This window comes from Halichoeres trimaculatus, unplaced genomic scaffold, assembly GCF_033239565.1.
Source record: "Halichoeres trimaculatus isolate MK-OKI-2021-1 unplaced genomic scaffold, fHalTri1.1 fHalTri1_scaffold_4, whole genome shotgun sequence".
In the NCBI taxonomy this organism is placed as follows: domain Eukaryota; kingdom Metazoa; phylum Chordata; class Actinopteri; order Labriformes; family Labridae; genus Halichoeres; species Halichoeres trimaculatus.
The window spans coordinates 23916243-23933448 of record NW_027437182.1 but is presented as its reverse complement, the minus strand read 5'-3'; the positions used below and the strand labels follow the sequence as shown (position 1 = coordinate 23933448).

Below are 17206 nucleotides of genomic sequence, written 5' to 3'. Positions count from 1 at the left end.
GCTGGCATTAAAATCACACAACCATCTTCATATTTTTGCCTGAAAATCAGGCTTAAAGCAAAATGAATAACTCACTGCTGATCTATTTTATTCTGCAGTCATTTGAAGTAAAGCTGCCAAGCTGCTGTCAAAGTGGCTGTATTACAGTGAGGCTAATGTTTAGAAACTGTGATCATGCCCTTACAGTTATGCTGAAGGGGTTAAAACATTTCTGAGAACCACAAGGTTGAATGTTGCACACTTGTTTTGCCATTACATAAAGAGAGTATATGCTACAGTGATCTTGATTTAAATAATAGACGGACCAGAGCAGCAGTCGTGTCCATGGCAGCCTCAAGCTCTTTTTGCTCCTAATAATCTCATCTGAGAATAAATATCAGGACTTAGCCGCTCACAGGAAAAGAAGCAGACGGATAGAGCTGTTTATTTTCTCCTGTCTCAGGGAGAGATTTCTATGGTGAGTCTTCAATGTAGACACCTCACAGAAAAATTGTGTAAACCCCTACAAGCGACAACTTCAGATAAGTTACTGAATTCTTGAGACATTAACTCTCAAATAATATGAGACTAAAAGCAAGTGTACTTGTAAAGTGTAGATATTTTTACTCCATGACTCTTTTAATATCTCCTCTGTCCTAAGTAATTTTAATGTTATGTTGTTCTTTCAATTTGGATCTTGTGAAAAGCATAGAATTTGATTCATCAGTATTAAGAACAAGTTAAATGTGATAAAGTGCAACATTTTGACTGCGTGATGCAGGGAGTCTGAAACAACAATGGTCAGCATGTAAATGTGCATAGCAGCTTGATAGAGACAGTATCACTTACATAAATCGTAAGTAAGACCAGCTCTAAAATTGAGCCTCTGAACATCTTTTATCCCATTTTAACTGACTTTTGTGCTCCCTGAAGAATAACTCTTTAACCAAGTACATGCTGAACTGTGGAGCTCAGAAAATAAGGAAAGATCGACAGGGAGTGAGAAGAAGAAGAAGAAGAAGAAGAAGAAGGGAGTTTGGAGACTGATGAGAGGGTGAAGCTGCTGAGGTAATTGGTTTGGGAAAGAGAGACGAGTGAAAAGTCAGGTGGACAGTAGCAAGCAGCATAAAGGAATTCACAGACAAATGGCTGAAATCCACCAGATGTAGCTTAGCCCATCTCTGCACCAGCTCAGATACGTTTCCATTCAAGTCAGTGTGTCAACTTACACTGGATCTACTTTGTTGTAGTCTGGCTGCGTGGCTGGCAGGTCACATCCTATTTTAACCTGATCCTGGAAGCTGAAGCTGTGATACGACAATTCACTGCAGAGAAGATGGAGCGGAAAAGGAAGTCGTACACAGAAACTACCTTAAAATACCAAGAGACTTTCAAAATAAAACAAACCATGCCAAAACCAGACCATATTTGGCTTGACTATAACAACAAATGGACATAATGAGCGGAACTTAACCAGCCATCAACAGATTTGAGGTTTTACAGCCATGAATCAAGAGAGGCTTTTCAATGGCAGGGCAACTCCATGGTCTGGTGACTCCAGCTGTCTGTCAGTCATGCAGCCTGCGTGAGTTGACAAGCACAGTTAAGACGCAACAGAGCGGAGCCAGACTGCAGGCATATCTATCTTTTTGGGGGGTATGTCCAGTGGGATCAACTTTACTCTTTGTAGACTGGCCCAGATACTACCGTTGTGTTATGTGTATGTTTGTGTCTGTGCGTGTAGTGTTGAAACATGTTAGGACATGCTCTCAGACACAATTACAGCAAAATGTGTGATTCATAGTGTTTTCTTAGCCTGGCTTTAGCTGGTGATACATGTGGCAGCCCTTACTCTAAACTAAGTAAATGAGGTAATGAGGTGTCCTGAAAAGCAGATTTGAGTTGGACTAGGTCTGAGTCTGAGTCCAGGACGTAAGGACTATAAAGAAATTGTGTGGGCATTGGAGGTTCACACAGATAACCAAATGTATTTCAGTGACCTGGCTAAGTTTTGACGTGTCATTAAGCTACTGAATGGGAAAGCATAATGACTTAAAAGCCAAAGGGAATATCAAGGAGCCACAAAAGGCAGTGATGTGACTGTTGCTTGGCTCTTCTCTATCCCGTCTTTTTATGACCAAATACAACAGCAAATAAATGAATCTCACAAGACAAGTTATTCTCACAACACCACATTAACACGTATTGGCAGTGTCTTCACAGACAGAAGTTGCCAGAAGTTAATTAGTCTTTCACAACCAGAGAAACAGTTTTTCATTCCTTGGCAGAAAGCTTGTCTCTTAGCTGTTTACCACTTTGTGTCTCATTTATTATTGACAGAAATGATCAAGTAGCTGATTAGTGCTGCTGGTAATGATTGAAACTGTCACAAGACAGATGTAATGTGATTTAGTTCTTGGCAGACTGAGTGATAATTCAGCCTGTTGACAAGCTTCTGGAAATAATTTATTACTATTACTTCAGAGTGTGGTTCAGTTTTCACTCTCATTCAAAAACTCATTCACATACATACTATGATGATGACACAATACAAAATACATACATTATATAAAAGTAGTAATAGACTACGTATGCATGTGTTAATGTAGACTTTACTTTCCCCTTGCTGGAATTTATTCAATGTGTAAGCACTTCCCTAAATGAACGAGTGTTCTCACAACAGGGGCTCCAGTCTAGACCATATCATTACACAACACTGAGTAAAAAGAAATAATATAATCACACTTCATACCTCATTAAACTTACATTTTTAACTGGCTTCACCATGGGGGGTAATTAGCCAAAAAGAGTATTTGAAAGAAAGAAGCTTACAATAGAAACATACAGATTTTGTTTTGGTCAACAGATTGATCCTTTCAAATTCATCACTTGGGATACTATACTCACTCTGCTTTACTTTCTTATCTTCCTATCGTGTTACTTTCTTCTGTTTTACATATACTTATATTTTTCTATCAACTGTTTAAAGCACAATCTTTATCTCAATTTTAAAGATGTAGTCTCTTTGAAGATGATCTGTTTGTCGTTTGAGGGGAAAGATCCATGAAGGAGGTATTAAAAGTCTTATGTCCCTCTGTGGCCCCTCCACACATACACACACAAAATCACACTTAATGTCTATACCTATTTTGAGCAGGATAACTTTTTATGTACTGTGAAAGAATAAAAAATTCACTCAAAAACAGGTTATTATAAAAGATGGCAGTTGAATAGAGCACAAATCTTTTAGAAAATATAGAAAATACTCGGATCATATGCAGTTTGGTGTGGCTAAATTTGCTGTGAACTCCTGTAACTGTAGCTCCTTCACACATTATGAAACATCAAATGTCATCACTTCTATTTGCACTAATATACTTAAAAAGAGGCAGTAGCTCAGACATGGCTTGGTAACGGGAGGGTTGCTGGTTTAAGTACCAGCATGGAACAAGGTTGGGAATTAGGCTGAAAGCTGAAGAGGTATTTACATGATTTCCCAAGCACTGTCAAGGTGCCCTTGAGCAAGGCGTCAGACCCCCAACTGCTCAGTGTTGTACATTGAAAATGCACAAATCATGGAGTGGGAATTGATCAAAAAACATAGTCTTATAGCTTAATTCCACCAGATTGGTGTGTGACAGACAGGTTTATAGCACTATTAACAGCTCTTAAGTGTGGGTTTTACACTGTGTCTCAGGTTGGTAAGATCCTTTGAGGTTACTAGCCCTTGTAAGACTTTTACAGGTTGTGCAGAGTAAAGAGAAATGGTCTGTGGGTGCGTTTATACGAGAAGTAATGAAAAGAAAAACACAAGTCCAAAAGCACAAAACAGCGACGGCTGTCCTCCGAGGTTTGATTCTTTGATTTAGCTTTTAAACATTTACATCATGAATTGTCAAAAAATTAAATAGTTTTCTGGCATTCTGGCTTTAAAAGTGTTTAGACATTTTCAAAGATAAAAGCTACAACTGGTTACAGACGTCTTCCTGAACGAGCTGCCAATCAAAAGAACAATTTTCCTTTAGAAATCCTATCAGCACTGGGCTACAGTAAGCTCTGCTGTATCACTAACATGTTTGTGCTGCTTATTGCAATCCAATGAATCTGAGTATGTTATCTTTTCATTGACATGAGAAAGATGGATCTTTTTCCTTTCTCCTGATGGATACCTCATTTGGTTTTTGACTCTTTAGTTCATGTAAGAACACGCGTGTTCAGCTAACAAGCAGATTTCCATATACTGCCTGACTTGAGCATTGAAAAAGACTCAAGATCTACTTCTAAGTCAGCTTTGCTAGAAATGTATGGACTGGGTCATTGCTTCAGGAGACAAATTAATATCCACTTGGTTGGAGAGTAGTGTTGGGCCTTAATTATGTCAGAGGTGTAATTTCTTATGTCTTATTGCAGAAAGGCCGATAGATTTCCTCCAGCACTTCCTTTCCATTTAGTAATTTGTGAAATTATAAAATCAAACAACACCAGAGGCCTAGGGGCTCCAATTTTCAGACTTGAGTCACACAAAAAACGTGACTTGGCTTCAAGATTTGGGACTTGTGAACAATGTAGTATTGTTTTACACTATTATAAGCTGATTGTCATTCTTTTCCATTGAGTGTAACCATCAGTATTGGACACTTCAGCGGGCACTCTCCCCACCTTGGTGAACACCTCACCTGCAGTTTCTGATTTTTACTTTTCTCTGTTTTTCCATCAAAGTTAGAGTAATTTAAAGCTACAGAAGCATGCATGTCCATTATTACTTTTTCTGAAGGAACACACTGACCAAAATAAATCACTGAATAAATAAGTTGAACATACTTGGTGTCCACACTAACAGTGACAGGCCATATAATTGATCTTGTCCGCACCTTTGTTTTACATGGATATATGACAAGTGGTATTGCCAGGAAACAGAGAGGAGACTCAGGACTCTGTTAATTGCTGTAGCAGTCGACAGATGTGTCCCACCTTTCTCCACATTTCATGCTCTATTGGAATCAGTTAAGCTTTAAAGAATGCCAAATGTTGTCATCCTAAACTCCTAAACTAAAAGATTTATGGGCACTAAGCTGTGTCATGTCATCCTGATCTAAAGCACTGTCTGCTCACTTTATAAATTTTGGTGCAGTGGTTTAGGCAGCTTTTGTTCAGTAATTAACTTCAGCTGCAGTTAGTGTTTGAACTGTCCCACATTGACAAATGTTATGGATGCAAAGATAAGGGACACAAATTCAAACTATACTACAAGTTCTACCAGTGACTAAAATCATTTTTCTAGTTTTTAATTTCTGATTTATCCAGACCTTAATTTTGTAGTTTATTCTAAACATTGTTGTGATGTGGTGTTTTTGGTAAATAAAATCCTTAAAATAAAAAAAAAATAAAAATAAAAAAACCTCTTCTTGCTCTCTAAAATTTCTTGAAGTCCACACTTAGACTTCACATCCTCTCTTTTGCCTGGGCGCAGAGCATCTACACAGTTTTTGGAATGGCCATTCATACTTCAACATAGCTAGCTTAGCAGTTAAGCTACTTTAGCCTGCCCGAGATAGAATGTCTAAGAGCAACGGTGAATAAAAAGCTAAATTTTCTCATGTTTTGAGCAGCAGTTCATACACATGCTCCACCCAGAGTTTTTGCTTCTCTAACGTCATAGCTGAACGACAGGGGTTCATTCTGATTGGCTGGCACTGGTTTCACGTCTGAAAACCACTGCCAAATATAGGTTTGGTATGGTTTTAGCTGTGGATTTGACAAAGATGCTGATGTGGACGAAGATATTTCTAAAAAAAAATGAGGGGAGGGATATTAGTTTTTGAAAATATCGGGCTACATGTGTACAAGGTCAGTGTAACAGCCCTTGTGATTGACTGGCGACCACTTCAGGGTGTACTTTGCCTCTTACCCTAAGACAGCTGGGATAGGCTTCAGCCACCCTTGACCCTGAACAAGATAAGCAGTAGAAAAGATGGACATATTTCCTCAATGAGCAAACAAAGATATGCCTTACTTCGCCTATTTTGTGACAATTCAGAGACAAAACTGCAACTCTGGAGAAAAGGGAGGTCCAGGACAGGAAAGTTGTCCAGTAGGAAAAATTCTTTACTAAAACAGTTCTAAGGATCACATGCATTAAGCCAGACCACAGAGGCAAACACATCCAATATGAATTATACTACATATTTCTAAGTTAAGACAGATGAATGCAAGTAACTTTGCCATTCTTAAAAATCTCCACTAATTCACAGCAACCTTTCTGTCATTTTGCTCTGGATTATGAAAAACTATAAAACCAAGTGAGACTGTGGAGTACAGACAAGACAAACTGAGATCAGAGATGTGGACTCTTGGAAATGACAGGTGGAAGATGCCTGACACAAAACAGAAAATGACTGATGTCTGTGAAGGTATGATAAAACAGAATAAAGATGTGGTGTGTTTTCCATTTTCCCGTGGGGGCTTAAGCATCTGATCTGAAGTAAAAGTCTTACCCAAAGAAATAAAAACTGTTCACAGAAAAAGTTTTCAGATTTAAAGTACAACAAATGTGGATAATGAATCAATAAAACAAAGTCTTTGACAGATAGGCTCATAAAAAGTCATTATTCTAACGGGGCTGTTATTCATTATTTTCACTCAAGAGGATTTCAAAGAACTCAAGAAGAGAATCTGATAAATATTCTGAATTGGTCAAAAGCATTTCTGCAATAATATCCACTCTGCAGCGCACTGACAACTTCCCACAATCTCATGTGCACACAGCTTTGATTCTTCTGGATTGGCAGGCAACAATAACAGCAACAACACCCAAAACACTATCCTCATTTGTCCTAACAATTTCTCATTGACATTCTCCTCTTTGTAGGTCTCACTCTATCATTGTTGCTGTTGACAGGGAGATTCAGGCTTGCATCTCAGCTCTCATTATTAATAATTGCACCAAAAAAGAAGACTGCGGTTTGGGACTGCATTATAATCCTTTGGGCTTGCATAGAAGTGGTAGGGTCTGCAGCCTTTTGAAGTGCTTCATGCTTTAAGGGCATCCTCATTTCAGACTTTTAATAATGAATACAGCTAGTTCTCAGATGGTTGCTTGTTAAAAACAATGCAGTAGTGCAGAAAACTGGAAATGCATGTGCCAAGATAAGTCTGTAAAACTACTTCTTCCAAAAAGAATCACAAACAGACAGTAGAAAACAGAAAAAGAGATAATATCATGACTCATCAGTCTGACAGTTTGTTGAGGGTACTCAGTCGCCTGAATTTAAGAAAAAAAAGATTTTTTTTTTTGACAGTGGTGGAAACAGTTAAACCCTCAACAGAGAACATAGTTTCTGATCTGTGCTCTCTCTTCTGTTACCTGGTTCCTACTCTGGTTCACTGTCTAATTACTCATGATCCCTGTGAAGGATTCATCTTATTCTATGATCAGTTTCTACTTTGGCCATTCATCTTATCTAGCCTCTGACTTATGTCTTCATAGTTTCTTTCTTTGCTTTTATGTTACAGTCTTTCATTCGTTCCTTTTTTGTTGGACATAAACAAAACTACCTTTTAGTTTTGCTGTTTTTATTTTGAAGTGTTTTGCTCTTCAAAGAAAAAAGACCCTGGTCGCAGGGCTACACTACCCTGCTTCAAAAGAAGCAAGTCCTGATATGAACTCGGAAAGAGAACCAGAATCAACTGAACCCAGGTAAAGTGCATGACAAGGAATTTGACTCTGGCAAACTTTACATTCTCTGTACAGCATTAAGCAAGGACATTAAACTGATAGCTATGAGCCTGTGTCAAACATTTTTTTATCATTTGACTCATAAATATAGATCCTACAAAAGTGTAATGGTAAGGAGTGCAAAAGGTAATAGAAAATATATAGTATCTAAAACATTATATCACTTTATGGATCTGGAGCTGAAGGACATTTTCTGTCAAATTCTGTCAGAGAGTTGATGGTTTTTGAAAAAAAAAAAAAAAAAAAAACTTTTAAGGGGCTGTGAGGAGTTTGTAAGTGATTTTGAAAAGGTGTTCCTTCTAGATATATGCCTGATCGTAATCCACACTTTATTACCAATATTGCTGGTTATAGGTTATTTTAAATTGCGACTTCTTGCCTTCCAGTTCGGGTCGACCAGGACCAGTTTGATTTACAGCACATCTAGGTCTCTATGACAACACCACGCCAGTTGATAAGGTTAAGTAATGAGAAGAGATAAAACACAGAGATCCATGTTTTTCTCTGCTAAAATCGATTTTTTGATTAATTTTATAGCGATGGTGGACACAGGAGTCTAACAGACAGAAAAAGGACAGAAGAGCAGAAGAAAGCTAAACGGGAGAGTGATACAGCCCGAGCTAAAGGCTAATTAGCCTTTAGCTCGGGCTCTATCACTCTATAACACAGGGGCTAAACTGTTTGTGATAATGTTCATTCCAACCCACAGTCAGCAGTTATTCTGCAGTGGTCTGTTCAAACTTGAGAGTCTATCAATAAAATAAAGAGTGAGGTTATGTTAGCTCTGCTTGGTAGATGACTGGCAGGACATAGCTCACCAGGATTTACTGACGTTACTCATTACTGACATGTCTTAGAGCACCAGACTGCCAGCTGTGCTATATAAACGGCAACTAAACAACATACAAACTGACAGTGTTTACTTGTTGTCACATTAGCCTACCTATACGTCAGAGCACCGGGCTGATGATGTCTCCAACATGTAGCAGGCTGCTACAACATTTGCTTGATGTCACGTTTCAAACCATAGCTCTACATAACTGTACTGATAGGTCCCTTACCTCGACATGTTGTATCCAGTAAAAAGTTGTGTTGAGCAAAGAAAATTTGTTTTGATTTGATCTCCATTTAATTCCAAAACAAACACACACCTCACTAAAAGTAATGTAGCTACAAAAGTGTGTGGAGACTCCGGGCCACAAAGAGGCGAGGGGGCGCTATTAAAACAGATCTTCCTCATAGCACCTTTAAGTTACATAAAGATTCGAAACAAAAACCAAAATATATTTAAAGAAAAGAGAAAAAAATTGTGTACACAAGCTGAGATTCTGAAAAGCTGTACATCAAGAGGCTGACAGGATGGACAAGCCTCGGGGAGACACTCAAACAACTTTACAGATCCTTTAACTCTCCTGTCAGTGGGTGTCAGTCTCCCTGCGGAGACACAGGGTGAATGTGTAGTAACTGTCAGTTCACAGACGACAGCTCGGCTGTGGCTGCTCCTGATCCTCCAGCATCACAATAATGTTACACAAATGAAGTGTAAGGTTTTGAGACACTCCAGCTCCATCAGTGTTAGCTCTTTGAACTGAGAATACAAAGGTGAACACTGCGGCTGTTCTGAGACTTTGTAGTACAAGGCAATGATACGCTATCATCAAAGGAGGAACAAGGTCTTTTGTGATGTACTTCTGTAGCAACATTAAAAGATCAGGCAACAGCAGGTCATGGCATCTAGTTTGTGGTGGTTTCTTTTTTATCAGCTTCCTAGCCATTCTACGTGTAGTTTTTTTTGTTTGTTTTCTTGATTGTTTTTTTTTTTAACAACATCTTGCTACGGCTGTTTCACTTGGTAGCCGAGCAGGATAAGGATACACAAACATTTTACTGTTAATATCACTTCAAATCATGATCTTAACTTTAACACCTAAATTGTCTTTTGGACTTTTAAAAAATGTATTGAATGAACATAATTTACTGGTTAATGTTACTTTGGAGGTGAACTTTTAAACCTGTGCTTACTTGAGGGTACTGAATGCATAACACTTGTGATTTTATGATAGTGAAGGCAATAAGCCTCATCTAGGTTGATAGACTTGACTTGAAATGTAACAGCAAAAGCTAAGGGGTCATCAAAACCTGCTGATAAATGATTCAAAGCCAGTTCTTTAGAAGCAGCTGTAATGCAGTTAATTGTGTCATTGGATTTCAGTGGCTCAGCACCACGGACAGCTCCTGGAGTACTGAGCCCCAGCATGACTGCACTTCTGTCTCCTCCTCAGTGGCCTCTGTTGTTCCAGCACAAGCAGCTTAGTCTGTGCACGCAGTTTGATGCTTTGTGAGGAATCACTGTGCTTCTCAAGCAATGGGTCACTCACACAAGGTTTTTATAGCCAGGCATCACCATCATAGGTGCTTTGAATAAGCACTATATCACTGAGTTGTGTTAAAACAAACTGCAATGTAAATATACTTGGCATTGCGGTACTTATTCTGGATAAGGGGAAAATACACTCATGTGTAATCACTCTAAACCATTTTACTAGATTTAGATAAATGCAGCTTTCCTGTGTACAGTACCAAAGGACAGTGCAAAGTTTTGGATGACGCTGGATGCAGGGAGCTCGCTGTTAACGTCAGCCTCAGAATCAGTACCCCTCCTCCTCCTCCCTCGTCCTCCCCTCTCCTCCGATTTGAATAGCAGGAGCGCTCTTTTGTTCAGTAGCGCTCAGCTGCTGGAGAGGTGAGCATCGCTCTGGCGCTCGGTTTCTTTTTGACAGATTTACGGACACATAGAAAGACGTTCATCTTTTTGTTCGCATACGAAACGATACCGGAGCTTTCGGCGTTTGCCTCACCCCTGGACACCCAGGACTGCTTTGCTTTCAGCAGCACTGAGAGGGCTTTTAAAGCGTTGTTGGATGCTTTGGCTCCTGGTTTGTGGCGCTTCCAGCTGCTCCGTACCACAGCGGCTCCTGTGAGGCTGCAGGATTGCAATTATTGGACCTCACTTCTTACAAGGTATGAGCAAGTTTCTTTTAGTCGATTGATTTGCGGAAGTTATATGTTATATGAAAACCAAAGTGAATCCTCAATAATACAAACACAATGAATGGTGTTTCATTGGTCATGCAAGTCTTACTGATGAACAGGAGGAGAGACAGTTCATACTGTCCACACTGTCCAAAGACAGATTTCGGGATGTGATTAGAGTCCAAAAATTGAAGTGAAGCCAAAACATGTTATATTAACTTCTGAATTCACTTTGTAAGATTTGTGGTTCTTATCTTTGGCTTATTTTTAGTCAAATCTAATATTTTCACTTACTGGATTTGCATGGTGAGACCACACCATGCCATGCTCAGACCTGTGGGTATAAAGTTAAAGTTTTACAGCCTGAAAAATCACTCTAACATGGTGACCCGGACCATTTGTCAACCTCTTGCAGGAATAGAGACATTTTTATACCTCCCCCTGTAGACCATTATGTGAGGCAGGTATAGATGCAGGAAGCTGCTGGATGGGTGAAGGTCGATAAAGCATCGATGCTCAGCTGTTAATGCTGTTGCTGAACTGAAAAGAGAAACTGCAGATATCATGTTAGCTGGCTCTTTTCAACCCCACTAAACAGTTCAGTTATGTTAGCTAAGAGAAGATTTGCTCATGTGCTACACACTAGCCAGAGAGGAGGAGGACAGAAGCACAGATCAGGACATGGCTTTGATGGGCCAGGTCACAATGAAGGGTTCAGAATAAAAGAAGGAACTTGATACTTTTTTTTTTTTAACTTAGGAGGGAATAAATGAGTTATTAAGCAGAAATTCAACCAAGCAGCTTTTAAAAGTGACCATCCTCGCTCTTCATCTTTTGTTGTGCTTCTCTTTCTTGCTCTCAGTATGTTTGTGGTATTTGAATTTATATCGGCAGGATTGATCTCACGCTCTTTTTCTTTGGCATTTTATTCGTCTAAAGTTGCCACCATGTGTGATCCCGTACTTGACTGCAGAAATCCTTAATGCATAAGGTACCTTTCAAGCCTCTTTTTTTTTCAAATGACTTACCATGGATATTTCCTACTCATTGGCAGAGCCATGTGGTGGTAACCTCCATTTCCTCAGAACTATCATGTAGGTTCAGGTCCTGTTGCACTAACAGATTCTGTTTTCTTATTAAACTGCTCTTTAAGTCATTCTGCAGGCCTCTATTTCTTTCTGCTTCCGCTATAAAATGCATTTTGAAGAAGGTCTGTGTTTGTAAATCTGCCTCTCTCCCTTTGTCTCTTTTTTTGCTCCTCTTTTGCTCCATTTATGGATCACATGCTTTGCTGTTTAATGCCATTGTTCTCAGAGGAAGTGTTTCTATCTGTGCTGTTGCCAGTTCACTGCCTCTATTTTCACATTTCCTGTGTGATGAGGCTTTACAACGGATGAACAATATTCCTTTAGAGAGAGGTTCACTGCTTCTCCCTGGCTCTACACCAAGGAAGAAAGAAAGAAAGAAAATAAGAAAGAAAGAAAGAAAGAAAGAAAGAAAGAAAGAAAGAAAGAAAGAAAGAAAGAAAGAAAGAAACTGAGTGTTGAGTTATCTGCACTGGCTTGTGTCATCACATCTATGTGTCTCATCTTGACTGCGCTCACCTTTGTACAGAAACTTGTTCGGGGAGACTTGATTGGGCAGGAGCTCAATTTTGCACCAAATGGTGTCTGAACAAGTAAAATAGGAAACAATGAATTCTTACATTTATCCAGGATAAAAAATGTGCTCATAATGAACCTCTCTGCCAAACTCAGGCTGTAAGGAAAAGCAGCCCAACATTTATCATCAGTGTAGTGAGGCTCTATAGCTTTATTCCTACAGTGCTGTCATTAGCTGAGATCATTTTGATGCTATAATTTGGCATTATTTCTTGTAACTACAGTGAAAAAGAAGATATTGCTTGGCTCATCTGTTTTGTTCTGTAAAGTCAGAGCTGCATTTGTGTTGGGAATGATAGGAAAAGGGTCATTTTTCCAGCTAAATGAGGGCTGTACCTCTGCCCATCGAAGGATGTCAATCCACTTGACTGACAGTTTCAATAAGTCCCTCCACATCTCTACCCTGACACCTTTAAGCAGATGGAGCAGAGCCTTGTGGTGTGCAGTCACTAGCATTGCCTCTGCTATTAACATAATAGTCTGGCATTAGTCATACTGAAGTGGCCATCTCACTGAGAGCCCAGCAAATGAGCAGCTCAGCTGGGCCGCTGTGTCAGAGCAGACAAAGCCCAGGAGGCACAGAGGCAGAAAATAATATGAGTTTGCCGTAATCCCTCCAGACAGAGCTCTTGAATATTCATCACCCCCCCCCCCCCCCCCCTTTTTTTTCTTTCCCTCACCAAATGTATTATTCAAAGGAAGAAATGCCCCTATTATATACTGTAAATGAGTGATGTAATCTGGTAACAGTTGTGTGTAAACAGCCTGCTTAATTAATAACAGTGGCAGATGGGATGATCATCCAGTGACTGGAGGGAGGGGGGCTCTGCAACTAATTTCCCTTTTCCAGTCATTTTTTGTCCCACCATATTGGCTGGCTTTGCTAAAGTCAGTTGATCAGTCTGTAGAGCTGGGCTGAATTGTGTCTGTATCAGTCACTTCCTAAAACACCCTGGAGAAGAAGCAAACACTTAGCAGCTGTTTGTTTTGCCATTATGCCAGCATTTTTCTGTCTGAGTTAATCCTCAGGAAAAGTAAGGCTCCCTGTGGGCTCTTTAAGTGGTTTCAGCACTGGACAGCTCCTAAAGCAGAGCCTGTTGTGTCTGCCGAAAAGTTTCTGTCCCAGTGAATGCAAACTCTTTCTCACACAGAGAGTGAGAGACAGATGCAGCACTGCCACACTGAGTGAGCGGTGCCCCACTGAAGGGTATCAAGTATCTGATGTCGGCATCATTGTTGTATGAGCTCTATCTGTCAGACTGATGAGCTGCAGAACAGGCAGTGCTTGAGAGGCTTACAGATGGCTGATGTTTTCCACCCATATTCTGCAGCTCCCAAAGGAGATGAGGAGCAGTTTTAATTTATGGAGGTACAAAAGAAACGGATCTTAAAGAAACAAGAAAGCTAAAGAAACAAGAAAAGAGGATAGAAGAGGATAAAGCCTGTATGGAGAGTGATTTATGTTGGTCTTCCTCTACCAGAATTCAATATTTCATGGCTATTTATAAAACTGAGGAACCAGAGTGAAACTAACACTACCCTCCCTCGTTTTATGGAATCCAGCTTTGAGCAGAAACCAATCACAGAGATTTATGGATTAATTGAGAAAGTATATGACAACAGTGTAATTGATTCCATTAATATGCATTGCATCCAAATTAGAATTGCATATGCATGCTGCGGTGTGTGTGTGTGTGTGTGTGTGTGTGTGTGTGTGTGTGTGTGCGTGCGTGCGTGCGTGCGTGCGTGCGTGCGTGCGTGCGTGCGTGCGTGCGTGCGTGCGTGTGTGCGCGCGTGTGTGCTTGTATGTGCAGCAAATGAGGTTTTCATTTTTTCTTTTTTTTTAGCTCCATTGGAGTTTTCCTCATTTGTACCGTGACACATAAACTCTGACAGTTGAGTGCAGAGAGACTGTTATGCATGATGAATCTAAGCACATCATGAACTCAGAATATTATGGCTCTAAATGGTTTGTTGTTTGTTCAGTGTCATGTTAACAAACACATCTTTCAGCTTTAAATTCAGTGTAGTTGAAGGGGAAAGAAACTAAAGCTTTTTCCAGTGCACAGTTTGTTGTCTCTGAAGGCAAAAAGCTATGATCACATAGTCTCAGTAGAGGTTTCCCTTTCAGACTATACCATTATCTGGATGAAAATTCAACAATTGTACATGGATTTATCTAGAATAGCAATTCTGAACCTTGTGGTGAACTTCTTGCTGTTTCTGTTTTTGGGGAGATTACTGGGTCATTTTGAGTAACTCCTGGTTATGATGAACCACCCTTGAGCACCTTTCATATGGAAGCACAGAAAGAAAAAGGAAAAAACAAGGCAGGGATGGGGGATGGGGGTGTTGGAAAGGTTGGAGATCAGAGCAGGTGTGGATGAGATTCAGCCCTGCACCTGAAACTCTACAACATTTGACAACACTTTAATGTTGTATTAACACTGCTTCTTCACTATCTTTTTCCATGTTTTAAAAGAAAAGAGAAAACAAAAAAGGCCACGGTCATAATAGCAAGTCTAAAAGTAGTTGATATAGAAAACTATATGTTCATGCTGCAATAATATCGTACCAAAATATTGTATCACTGGAAGGGCAACATAAATGTAACATATATGAGCAGAGGCACAGCGAGCTATAAATGATGCACTTTGATGCTCTTGACCAGAACTAAAAACAAATCACAAAGTGGTGGAGCAACTAACCGTTCCTTCATCTGCTTTATCTGTGTGACTAAGATCGAGTGAAATAACAAGTAACCAGTTAACATTCAATCAATAAACCAGACAGTACTTTTTTATGTAGCCCAAATTACAACAAATGTTATCTCCAGACATTTTTCAAAGGGAGCAGACAATCTATTTGGCTTATCATCTTATTGTCATTAAGCTTGAGTTGGTGGTGTACAATGAAGTGGAAATATGGTTGTTATTTGAAGAATCTCTCAATTCGGGCTAGTGGACTGATCTGATCTCAGTATTGTGGTATTGAATTAGCATTTTTGTATATGGAGTTGTTAGCAACAAAGCAGGAAGCATGATTCAGGAAAACCTGTGGTTGGAGGTTCACATTGCTATGAGAAACACAGGGATACAGACAGAGAGAAGCAGCTGGATGATCAAAACCAGAATCAGAATCAAGTTTTATTGCCAAGTACTTTTGCACATATAAGGAATTTGTGTTGGTGTGTTGGTGCTAACAATTAACAAGAAAATAATGAAAATGCAAGATAGAATATAGAAAAGGTTAAGATCTAAAATATACAAAGTATATACAGAGAAAACTACAACAATAACAATAACAATAATAATAATAATAATAATAATAATAATAATAATAATAATAATAATATAGAATGAAAGTTAGGAGTATTTACAGAAAAACAAAATAATTATATTTATAATGTGAAACAAAAAATGAGGGTACTAGGTGCAACTGGAGCTGTGGATCAGAAGCAGCCATCAACATTTACATTTTTTCGTTTGATTCTACACGATATCATCAATGTCTGAGGTTTTGGCAGCTCAGGTTTCATGTTAGAACAGTTGGAAATCATTTTGTAGCCATATGATTGAATTGAGATTGTGTTTCCAATGTACGTGTGTGTATAGAGAAGAGAGGGAGAGGACAGTGCCTAAGTGACACTCAGCTTGGAAAGAAGCCAGTTTCTTTTTTTGTGAAGAAAAGACATCTAATTAGCCGTTGTTCTTCTCACAGGCAAGAGAAAATAGAATTTTCATGTGTAATTTCCATTCAAATTGATTCTGCTGTGTTTTCTAACAGGGGAGGAAAAGAAATGAATTTGGCTGTTTGCTTTCCATATCAGGAGAAAACCAGTCCGTCACAAAGTCTCAACGGAAGACAGAGGTCATATTATTTGGTCAGTGATTTTTATGCACAAGGATGTTAGATTTTTTTTTTTCTTGTGGCTCATGAAAAAAAAGAAAACAAAAGCAAAGAAAAAAAAATCTGTCTGCGAATTACCCTAAGGGGTTAACAAAGCTTTTCTGTTGCACTCCAATTTAAAAATTTGGTGGTGGGGAATTACTTGTTGGGTTTTGTAATCAAGCTGCAAATGATTCAAGATGAAAACAGTGTTTGTTAATGCAGAAAACAACAGAGGCAGCTGTTTTCACCTCATCAGTTGTGAGACAGCTAAGATATTCATCAACTCTTTGTCATGTATGACTGAGTGAGCCGGTTTGTGCCTTTATTTCAGATTTCTGAGTCAACAGAGCATCTTTTGTGTTCCTACATCCCAGCAAATCTGTAAGCTTGCAGGAATTCAGACACCTCAGGCATCCAAAGCTGAGCTCTGAGTAGTCCTTCTTCTGCTCTTGTAGCCTCCAGTAGCTCTTTCAAGAGGGTCAAAGCTGTGTACAACTGGGCCCACAACTGGGCCCACAACTGGGCGGACTAGTTGCACGCACCTCAGTGGGTTGTCCAGGATCATAACTCATTGGAAAGTTATCTTGAGAAAGGAGGACTGCTTTTTAAAGCCTAACATATGATGTTTTGCTGCATTTGCGAACCACTCCATCATGGACAGGTTAGCAAATATTCAACCACTGGAATTTCTGATGATATTCAAACCATGTAGGTACAAATTTTAAGACAACAACCCATATGACCCATGTTCTCGAAAGCAATTATCAGTTTTAAATGTTTCTTGTTAGTGGTCTTTGAAACATTATGGGGATTTGTGTGTCTGTGTTTGTTAATGTTACATTTTGTTCTGTCCTGACTGTTGTGAAAATCGAACTACAAAGGTAGTCCAGAGTTGGCCCCGCTGTGT

At 39.3% G+C, this 17206-nt stretch overlaps 1 protein-coding gene across 1 annotated transcript in view; it reads left to right on the top strand.

The window, feature by feature from the left end:
- The first annotated feature begins 10457 nt into the window (after window positions 1-10457).
- The window catches only part of LOC141789616 (neurocan core protein-like), an 82622-nt gene continuing 75873 nt past the window's right edge, over window positions 10458-17206 (top strand). The window contains exon 1 of the mRNA XM_074669116.1: window positions 10458-10735. The gene's annotated coding sequence lies outside the window, so the exon portion shown is untranslated. The remainder of the gene's footprint in view (window positions 10736-17206) is intronic.